Source organism: Macrobrachium rosenbergii, chromosome 11 (genome assembly GCF_040412425.1).
Source record: "Macrobrachium rosenbergii isolate ZJJX-2024 chromosome 11, ASM4041242v1, whole genome shotgun sequence".
Taxonomy (NCBI): Eukaryota; Metazoa; Arthropoda; class Malacostraca; order Decapoda; family Palaemonidae; genus Macrobrachium; species Macrobrachium rosenbergii.
The window spans coordinates 15,852,751-15,862,164 of NC_089751.1; positions in this window are offsets into that span (position 1 = coordinate 15,852,751).

Consider the following 9,414-nt stretch of genomic DNA (forward strand, 5'->3'; position numbering starts at 1 on the left):
CAAGGACAGGGTATTCTGCATAAATTTGAATCAAATTGATCTTTTAGTTGGTTCCTGAGAAATTTTTTACGCGTTAACTGTAATAATAATAATAATAATAATAATAATAATAATAATAATAATAATAATAATAATAATAATAATAATAATAAGAGAATTTATTATTATTATTATTATTATTATTATTATTATTATTATTATTATTATTATTATTATTATTAACGTGTAAAAATTTCTCAGGAACCAACTGCAAGAACATTAAGTTAATTCACAAACCTAGATTGCCCATCCCTTGAGTCTACAAGAATAAGTAGAAAGTAACAAAATAATTTTACAATTCCATACAAACGTAAAGTGTAACAAAAACATAAAACAATCCAGTCTTTAAATGCTTCACAGATTTCCATTAGTTACTTTCAAGAGACTCGTTGCACAAACACACGCTGTGCAACTGGTTTCTTCGTGCACTCGAGACTAATGAGTAACCATCATTTCTGATAGAAGCCTTATCACCATTGCATGTCGTCAAGTTCATACCCTGTACACTCTGGGTTCAGTACCCTTTGCGTTCCCTTCGCCTGAAATAGTTACATCATGTCAGCCATCTGGTCAAAGTTTACGTAAGTTTACATAATTGCTGAGGCTGTTTGGGTATGAAGTTTTCGTCGTGTCCGAATGTTTTAAGCCGAGGAAACTCAAAATGATAACATTGGAGCTACTTGTGGTCTTCCAAGTCATAGACACTAGAATCAGTATACATTTGGTTCAAAAAAAATTTTTTTGTCGACTGCCTTGTGAGTGTTTGGGAGGACTCCATGGAAAAGCTTTTGAAAATAACTAAGTTTCATACAGAGATTTGGTTTTAAGACAACCGCTGTCGGTATTCAAATTTTCCTTAAATGAAGAAGAATTAGGCACTTAAAATAGAAAGACAATATTCTCTCAGGGCAATAGTTTTTGTTTCCCAAGTGTATTAGTCTGTATTTAAACACTCACACACAAATGCTCATATATATAAATATATAAATATACATTATATATATGTATATATATATATATATATATATATATGTGTGTGTGTGTGTGTGTGTGTATAGTGTATATATATATATATATATATGTATATATATATATATATATATATATATATATATATATATATATATATATATATATATATGTTGATGACACTTTGCACTTTTAGAAAGTTAAAAACCTCTCAACGTCAAAACGGTTTTTAGAAACCGTTTTGACGTTGAGAGGTTTTTAACTTTCATTCATTCACATCACCCTAATATTAAATTCTCGATTGAACACGAGAACAACGATCAGTTATAGTTTTTTAGATATTCTGATATCTCGATCTCGTCAAGGTTTCTCTACTTCAGTTTTTAAAAAAAGATATTCAGTGGCCTGGGCACAAACTTTTATAGTTTTGATCTTTCAGTTTTAAGATTAATGCTATGTTAACTATGCTTCAACATGCCTCTACTTAAACTTCTAGTTGGCAAGCTTTTCACAACGAAATCACGTTTTTGCAACAATAATTTTCCAACAACTGCTTTCCCTCCAACTTATTTTTTGAACACGTCTCCAAATTTTTACATGATATGTTTGTTCTCCGTCTTCCCGGTTCGTGACGTTCCTAAATTACCTTTCTATTCCAACCTTCCTTTAATTCATGATAAAAAAATTTTATAAAGGACTCCAAACTCCAATATTTGGTTGTTATCTCCCTGCCCGGAAAATTAAAATTATACTCACAAAGCCAATGACTATCGGCAGCCTTTTCAACTCCAAAGACCGTTTGGACCCATTGATGACCCAGTATGTTATTCATAAGTTTGCTTGTCTTCGATGTAATCGAGGAACCTATATAGGATCCACAAGTAGGTTACCCGAGGTCCGAATCGACAGTCACATAACTGTCAACTGTAGAAATTGCCATAAACTTTCAAACCCCGAATTTTCTAACGTTAGGGTCATGCCGATAAATGTAAAATTCCGTCAAATATAAAGACTTTGAGGTTTTAGGCAGAGCCCCCAATCATCAACTTTTAACAATAATTAATAAATCATTGTTTATTAAAAAAAAAAACTGGTGCTTTCACTGAACACCCATTTCACGTCTACACCTCTTTATCTCTCGTGAACTGCTTACGTTTTCTGTGGTTCAGTTCTTCCCCTGCCTCCACATTCAACGGTTGGTTCTAAAACACGCTGTTAGCTGTTTTTTTTTTATTTTAAATAATTTTGCATATTTTAAGGTTCGTCAACCAATTTTAATGTACTAATTAGTTATTCTTATTTTTGTGGTTTGATAGTGAGGCCTGCTGGTTGGCTTCGAAACGTTGCAACTGGAGAATAAATTTGTCTTCCTTGGCCTGTTCATGTGCATCCCCGGTCTTCATTCTGTTATTGGGATTTGACAAACAGCTGCCTGTTAACTCTTCATTCTGTTATTATATATTTGATAAACCGCTACCTGTTATCTATCATACTATATATATATATATATATATATATATATATATATATATATTCATATATCATACAAGTATATTATGAGAGATATATATATATATATATATATATATATATATATATATATATATATATACATATGTATGTATAGAGATGAGATATATATATATATATATATATATATATGATATATATATATATATAATATGTGCATTGATTCACGTTGAATATGTGCATCTTAATACCGCACAATATTTGAATTATTTTCTCATTTCGTAGTTATATCTTTTGGATAGGTATATTTTCTAACTTTTCTGTGCCGGTAGATAGACAGATTGACAAAAGAATGACAAAAGAATCGCACATAAAGACGTCCCCAAAAACGCATAAGCAAAACGGGGTCTGAAATCCAAGCGTGCAAGAGGCTATGGTAAAAAAAAACTATAGGCCAGTGTTTGAGCCCATTGGTTAAGGAATAACGCTTTATAATGATGATTGTTAAAATATTTTTTTGTACAAAATATTATTTCCACAGGCGTAAAGAGATAAAAAAGGGACAGGTATTTAGATCTGTTGCGCAATGTACACAACCTCAAAGAAAAAATATTCGTGAAGATAAGCATAAATATTTCCCTAACTTAAAAGGTACAAAATAGTCAGAGGTTAATCCAGAAGCAAATGTTTCCTTAGAATAAAAATCAAATTTACATAAAACGAAACAAAAGGAGAGACTATATCTATCTTAGCTTTTTTTAGATCAAGCCTCATTCTTGATAACATGACAACGTGTCAGACGGTTGATTTAAAAGGAAATATTATACTAACGTGAATAACACAAGCACAAATTGTAAATTCATTACTAAGCAATAAATGTTCATCCCCGCATGATAAGCTAAATCCCGACTTTACTTATCTAAGTGAGCAATAAATTAATATATCGGTAAATTATTTTTGACGTACCTAACAACTGGATAACTGAATTTGTTACTGAATAATCGAATGCCCTGGCGTTTTTTTTGCCAAGCTCTGTTACCCCGGTTCTTGGGCCTTTTATACTCCTCTATATGCATTAGGTTTTTGTACATTATTCCGCTGATCGTTCTGAACATTTTGTGGCTCCAGGCAGGACGGAAACTTAAACACAATAATGAATGCTTGTCGGGTGGTACAAAAGAATGGATGAAGAAGCCTGGTATTTGTGTCACCTACTCACACCAACTGGCCCAGTGTCTTTTTTTCGGGCATATGGGAGACTAAATAATCCTTTGCTTTTTTTTATATGAGCAACTAAATTATATCCAACTCAACAACAGCATTCTCATCTTCACCCTCCATTATGGTCTTATAGATTTTTTAGAAGATGGGAATGTAGACGATAGTACAATAGAAAATGAAGTAGGTTGTTAATTTTTTTAGCTACTGTTATCTTCGGTGAAAAACACTGCATGCCATTTCATATCACACTGCAGCATTTTAACGTGGATCCCTAGGTTAGGATCCCCACTTTCTAGGGAAAGTGAAGTGTTGGTCCACAGACCAGGTGGGATTCAGCATCATGAGTTAAGTTAGTTTATAGTAGGGAAGGTCAAGTTAGGATGCACTGCAGCAACCACCGCTTCCATTCGTGTTGATAAAGTCTAAGAAAGGAGGTCTAGGGGTTGTGAAGCCCCCGAAACTGACCAGGGACGATGCAGTACCATAGGCTAAGTCACAGTAGGATACATACCTGTAGTATTATTGTTACTCTTTTTATTAGTTGTTAGATGGAAGATTGCCCTCCGGCAAGGTAGAACAGTGTCCTAGGTCGTGTTAGGGGAAGAAAAGCTAGGTTACATCAGGACCCACTTGGTGTGTCCTGGGATACATTTACTTTGTAGAATGCGGTTCCCATGGTAATTGTCAATGTGATGTACAGTTATGGTTTTCTGGTTCAATTCTCTCTAGTCCGTTCTTTAACTTGATCTTGCTCTAATCGACCCAATTTCATTTTAGGGGAGGCGTTCGGTCATTCATTTAAAAAAAAAAAAAGAACAGTCATATTTGTATGACTGCCATTGTAATCATTCACAAATATACTAATTTTATGCCTGCAGTCGGTTCTGGTCGAAACTTTACAGCTCTGTAAACGATACATCGATGACAGCACAGTAAATTACATTCTGGAATTGATTACTTACGTGGTCAATTAAACTATATATATATACATAAATATATATATATATATATATATATATATATATATATATATATATATATATATATATATATATATATATATATATATATATATATATATATATATATATATATACTAGCTGACTAACCTGGCACTGCCTGGGAAAACTCTGAATGGCAACCGATAAACTAACTCTCTCTCTCTCTCTCTCTCTCTCCTCCTCCTAACACCCTCTCTACACTCTCTCTCTCTATCTCTCTCCAGCTCTCCATCACTCTTTCCCTCTTTCTCATCCCTAACACCCCCTCTACTCTCTCTCTCACTTCGTCTCCCTCTCACTCTCTTCCTTTCCTGTTAAGATAGTTGCTTCAGTTACAACGTCCGACATTTTTGACATTTTAAATTTCACTCCTTTTCACCCTCCATTCCTATCGTGGATGAACTTGGGCTTAAAGGGCATTAGGAGTGTCACTATTCATCTCAGCGACCTCGAAAACTATGAATTAGTCACTAATATTTGTTGTTTTTTAGTTATTTTTACAGGTCACCCCTTCCCAGCCCCCACCCCTTTGGTGCCAGAGATGTCTTACCCCTACAGTATTCTTTTCCAGATAGTAAATCATATGTATACCAAAATTAGATAAAATAAACCCGTAGAGTTTATTTAGTTACTAAGGCTACGGGCAGAAACAGTCCTGTTTTTGGGAAGCCTTTCACACCCCCAACCCCCTTTGGTGCCCTTTGGTGCTAATGATGTCTTACCCCGACAGTATTCTCTTTCAGATAGTAAGTCATATGTATACCAAGTTTGGTTGAAATTGCTCAATGCGTTTCAGAGTTATGCTGGAACATACACACACACATACATACATCCATTTATATATAAATATATATATATAGATAGACAGATAGATAGATAGAGATAGATATATATGTATAATATATTTATAAATATATACATATATATATATATATATATATATATATATATATATATATATATATATATATATATATATATATATATATATATATATATATATATATATATATATATATATATGTATATATGTATATTCTCGTTGTTTGCGATATTTTCTTCCTGACTTCCTGTTTAAAAACAAATTTTTGCCCAGCTGCATATCAACTAATGGTTGAAAAAGAACCTGGACACCACATTCTTTTTCATTAAATGTATTTGGGATGTTGGGGATGAAGATCTTACCGAGCAAAAAGGAAAGAACGCCGATTTTAACGTCGCAGTGGTAAATGTTCAGTCACTGGGACCGATACAGGTTGAAATAACGCGCGATAACGTCATACACTGCATAGTCATGAGGGAAATTCATTCAGAATTATCAGCGTTCTGTGTAGCACTGTCTGTTTCAGGAGCTTCTCGAAAAGAGCTACTCTCTCTCAGCAACAGTAATGATCACATGATACCTCATAACTAATCATTCACTATAGATCATTTTGCTTAAGGCATAGGAGGAAGAAGCAAACAATATCTGAGGGAGTGTTCTTGGATTGCTGATTTTAGTATCATGCGAAACAGCACTGATAAAAGCATGAAGACTTCATCCATATTACCATTGCCCTGTCTAGGGTATAACACACAAACTAGGAGAAATTTAGAGTTCCTTTATATAAATTTGATAGCAAAGTTTGCATTTTAGGTAGACAATATCGGAACACAGATTCTGATTTATCCTGTAACAAAACAACAGTTTTTTAGAGGATTAGACCAAACGCATTTATCCTCACGTGTCTTATTCTTTAATTTTTTGTAGCTACGTCTTTCTCAAGACATTTGGTCGCCGGCCCCGTAAGCCTTGACGAGACGAAAAATAACCAAAAGAGGCATTCCCTAAACTGGAGCAAACGCAGAAGTTCTGAGTAAAGTCGTTAAGTTAGGTCAGCTAACTAGCGAATAGACGTTTGCCTTCATCACCCATGCTCTGCTAGAATTCCCATCGGTCATTTAGAACAAGCACCTGTGTCATGGGTCTGATCCCATGTCCGTCTCTCTCTCTCTCTCTCTCTCTCTCTCTCTCTCTCTCTCTCTCTCTCTGTCGTGGATGGCATTAAAAGTAATTAGTTAAGCCTGTTATTGCACAAGGACGCTCACACGCGCACTTGCATATGTACATATATATGATTCATATATGTTTGAAATCACAGATATACACATGATAATTTTAATTATTAGCTAAAACCACATGAAATCTTGTAAAGGAAACTGTTATGTTCCAGTACTTATGTGAAATTTACACATTTTGTGCCCCCAAAAGTTTTAAAATACACTAAAGTTCTTGGCACCCTCGTTTTCTTGTTAATTTATATATATATATATATATATATATATATATATATATATATATATATATATATATATATATATATATATATATATATATATATATATATATATATATATATATATATATATATATATATATATATATATATATATACACACACACACACACACGCACAATCACCCATTGCTCATTATTATTAAACCCATATTTTCCACCTCAACTGCAGTTCGCCTTTGTCAACTAACTACGAAATATATTATTCAGTGCTTCACTCAGCAAAGGCTCGTCAGGTCTTTGCAGAATTTGGGAGTTGTACGTCAGCTATAAATTACAGTACATTCTATAATCATGCTTTATGATATTATTATACCCTTTTGCCTGTCTATGCAGTCTCTTCTGGCTATCACCTGCTAACAGTACATCCTCAGCAAATGTCAACCACTTAATTCTGCAGTCAAAACACCTTTTTTTCTTACCAAAACTTTGCACCTTCAGCTCTAACTTAATACTCCATCCATAATTTCATGTGCACAAGCATATAATTGCCCTTTGATAGCCTAGGGTCAAAAGAGAAAAGTAAATAAATTGACTAGGAAAAACAGAGGAGGCCATAATTTTATGGGAATTATTACCTGCCTAGATAGAAAAAGTATATCTTAGTTTAACCAGACCACTGAGCTGATTAACAGCTCTCCTAGGGCTGGCCCGAAGGATTAGATTTATTTTTACGTGGCTAAGAACCAATTGATTACCTAGCAACGGGACCTACAGCTTATTGTGGAATCCAAACCACATTATAGCGAGAAATGAACTTCTATCACCAGAAACAAATTCCTCTCGTTCTTCACTGGCCGGTCGGAGATTCGAACTCGCGACCAACAGAGTGGTAGCTGAGAACGGAACCCGCTCACCCAGCGAGGAACTATAAACACAGGCATAATTCCATACGCTTAGATCACCCAAACTAACATACAGAACAGTTTCACAGCCACAGTACCTAATGAATCCCATTCCTAAATTGTCTCAGAACATTGTGCTAAAAAGCTTATAAGTAAATGCCTCATTACTCGCAAATAAATACACACAAACACACACATACAGTATACTTGAAAAGGGCACATGTTCATGGGTCTTGTTATAGGGCTGTCACGGTATCTTTTATCTCGAGGAACCGTCACTCACTGTCATTTTCATTATGACTTACAAAGTCATGAAGCCACTATTATAATCTATTTACTCTAGAGTTGATAGATTTAGATACGGGACATTATTTTGTCGGCATTCTTTTCAACTTGGCCCACTTCTTCTTTGGCGTGCGTGAAAATTATGACAAAATTATGCCAACGTAACTTAGACAATTACGATAAGCCCGTTCTTTGTAGTCTTTAGTGTATGTACGTTTTGAGCGAAGAAGAGTTCATTGTGTCAGCAGTATAGGTCCGGGACATGAGTTTTGTTCTTAAGTAAAGAGTGAAAACTGGAGCAAGGCAAAGCTGAAGAAGTTAAACAGCTTGGAGGAGGCTGAAGGCGACGAACGAAAAGCGCAGTAAAAAACGCAAGGGTGTCTGGAATGATGCTGTAATGCTCTTTTTTGTGTCACCACCGGTGTGCTACTCAACGCACACTAGATATTAACCTTATTACGGGATGCTCTTTTGCCAAAAAAAAAAAATTATCTATGTCATATAATAGTTTCTCCCTCCTTTCTTTCATTTTACTGATTATTTTCATTAGTTTATGCGATTCTGGTGTCGTGGTGATCATTTTATGAGTTTCACTTTGCTCTCCTTTCCGATCTTTTTCGTTCTTATTGATGAGAATCGGCAATACTGAGTCATCCACCTTATTTCATAAAGAAAAAAAAAATACTTATAAACTTAACGCCACGGATGTAGGCTCAGAAAGGTTTAGAAGGATTTTTTTTGAACTGCAGTAAATTGTCTCTGGTTCGTACTCTTGTCTAAAATGTGAGCTTTCTTTATGAGCTTGTATTTTTGTTTCCGTGATTGCCTTTGGCTCTTTTAGAAGGGTAGGCGCCAGAAGGGTAGAGCCGAGATGTAGATCGCCCCCGGTTCTCGGCAAGACATGCTGGCCTTTGCGACATCTAAAGTAGAACATTATCCAGTTACATTGATATATATATATATATATATATATATATATATATATATATATATATATATATATATATATATATACGTATATATGTACATATATATATATTTATAAATGAAATCAGCTCGTGGTTTTATCTATAGACCGCCTCCATTCTACACCGGCACCGGTGATTAGATAAAGAAATGCAGTTTGGTCAAGCCGGTTCCGTAAGCATAAATCAGATAACTGTATCACTTCATCTAAGACCTGGCTATCTGTTATCTCTTAGTTATCTCTCAGTGAAAAGTGTGGTGAAACAACAAAGAAACAGCAGTG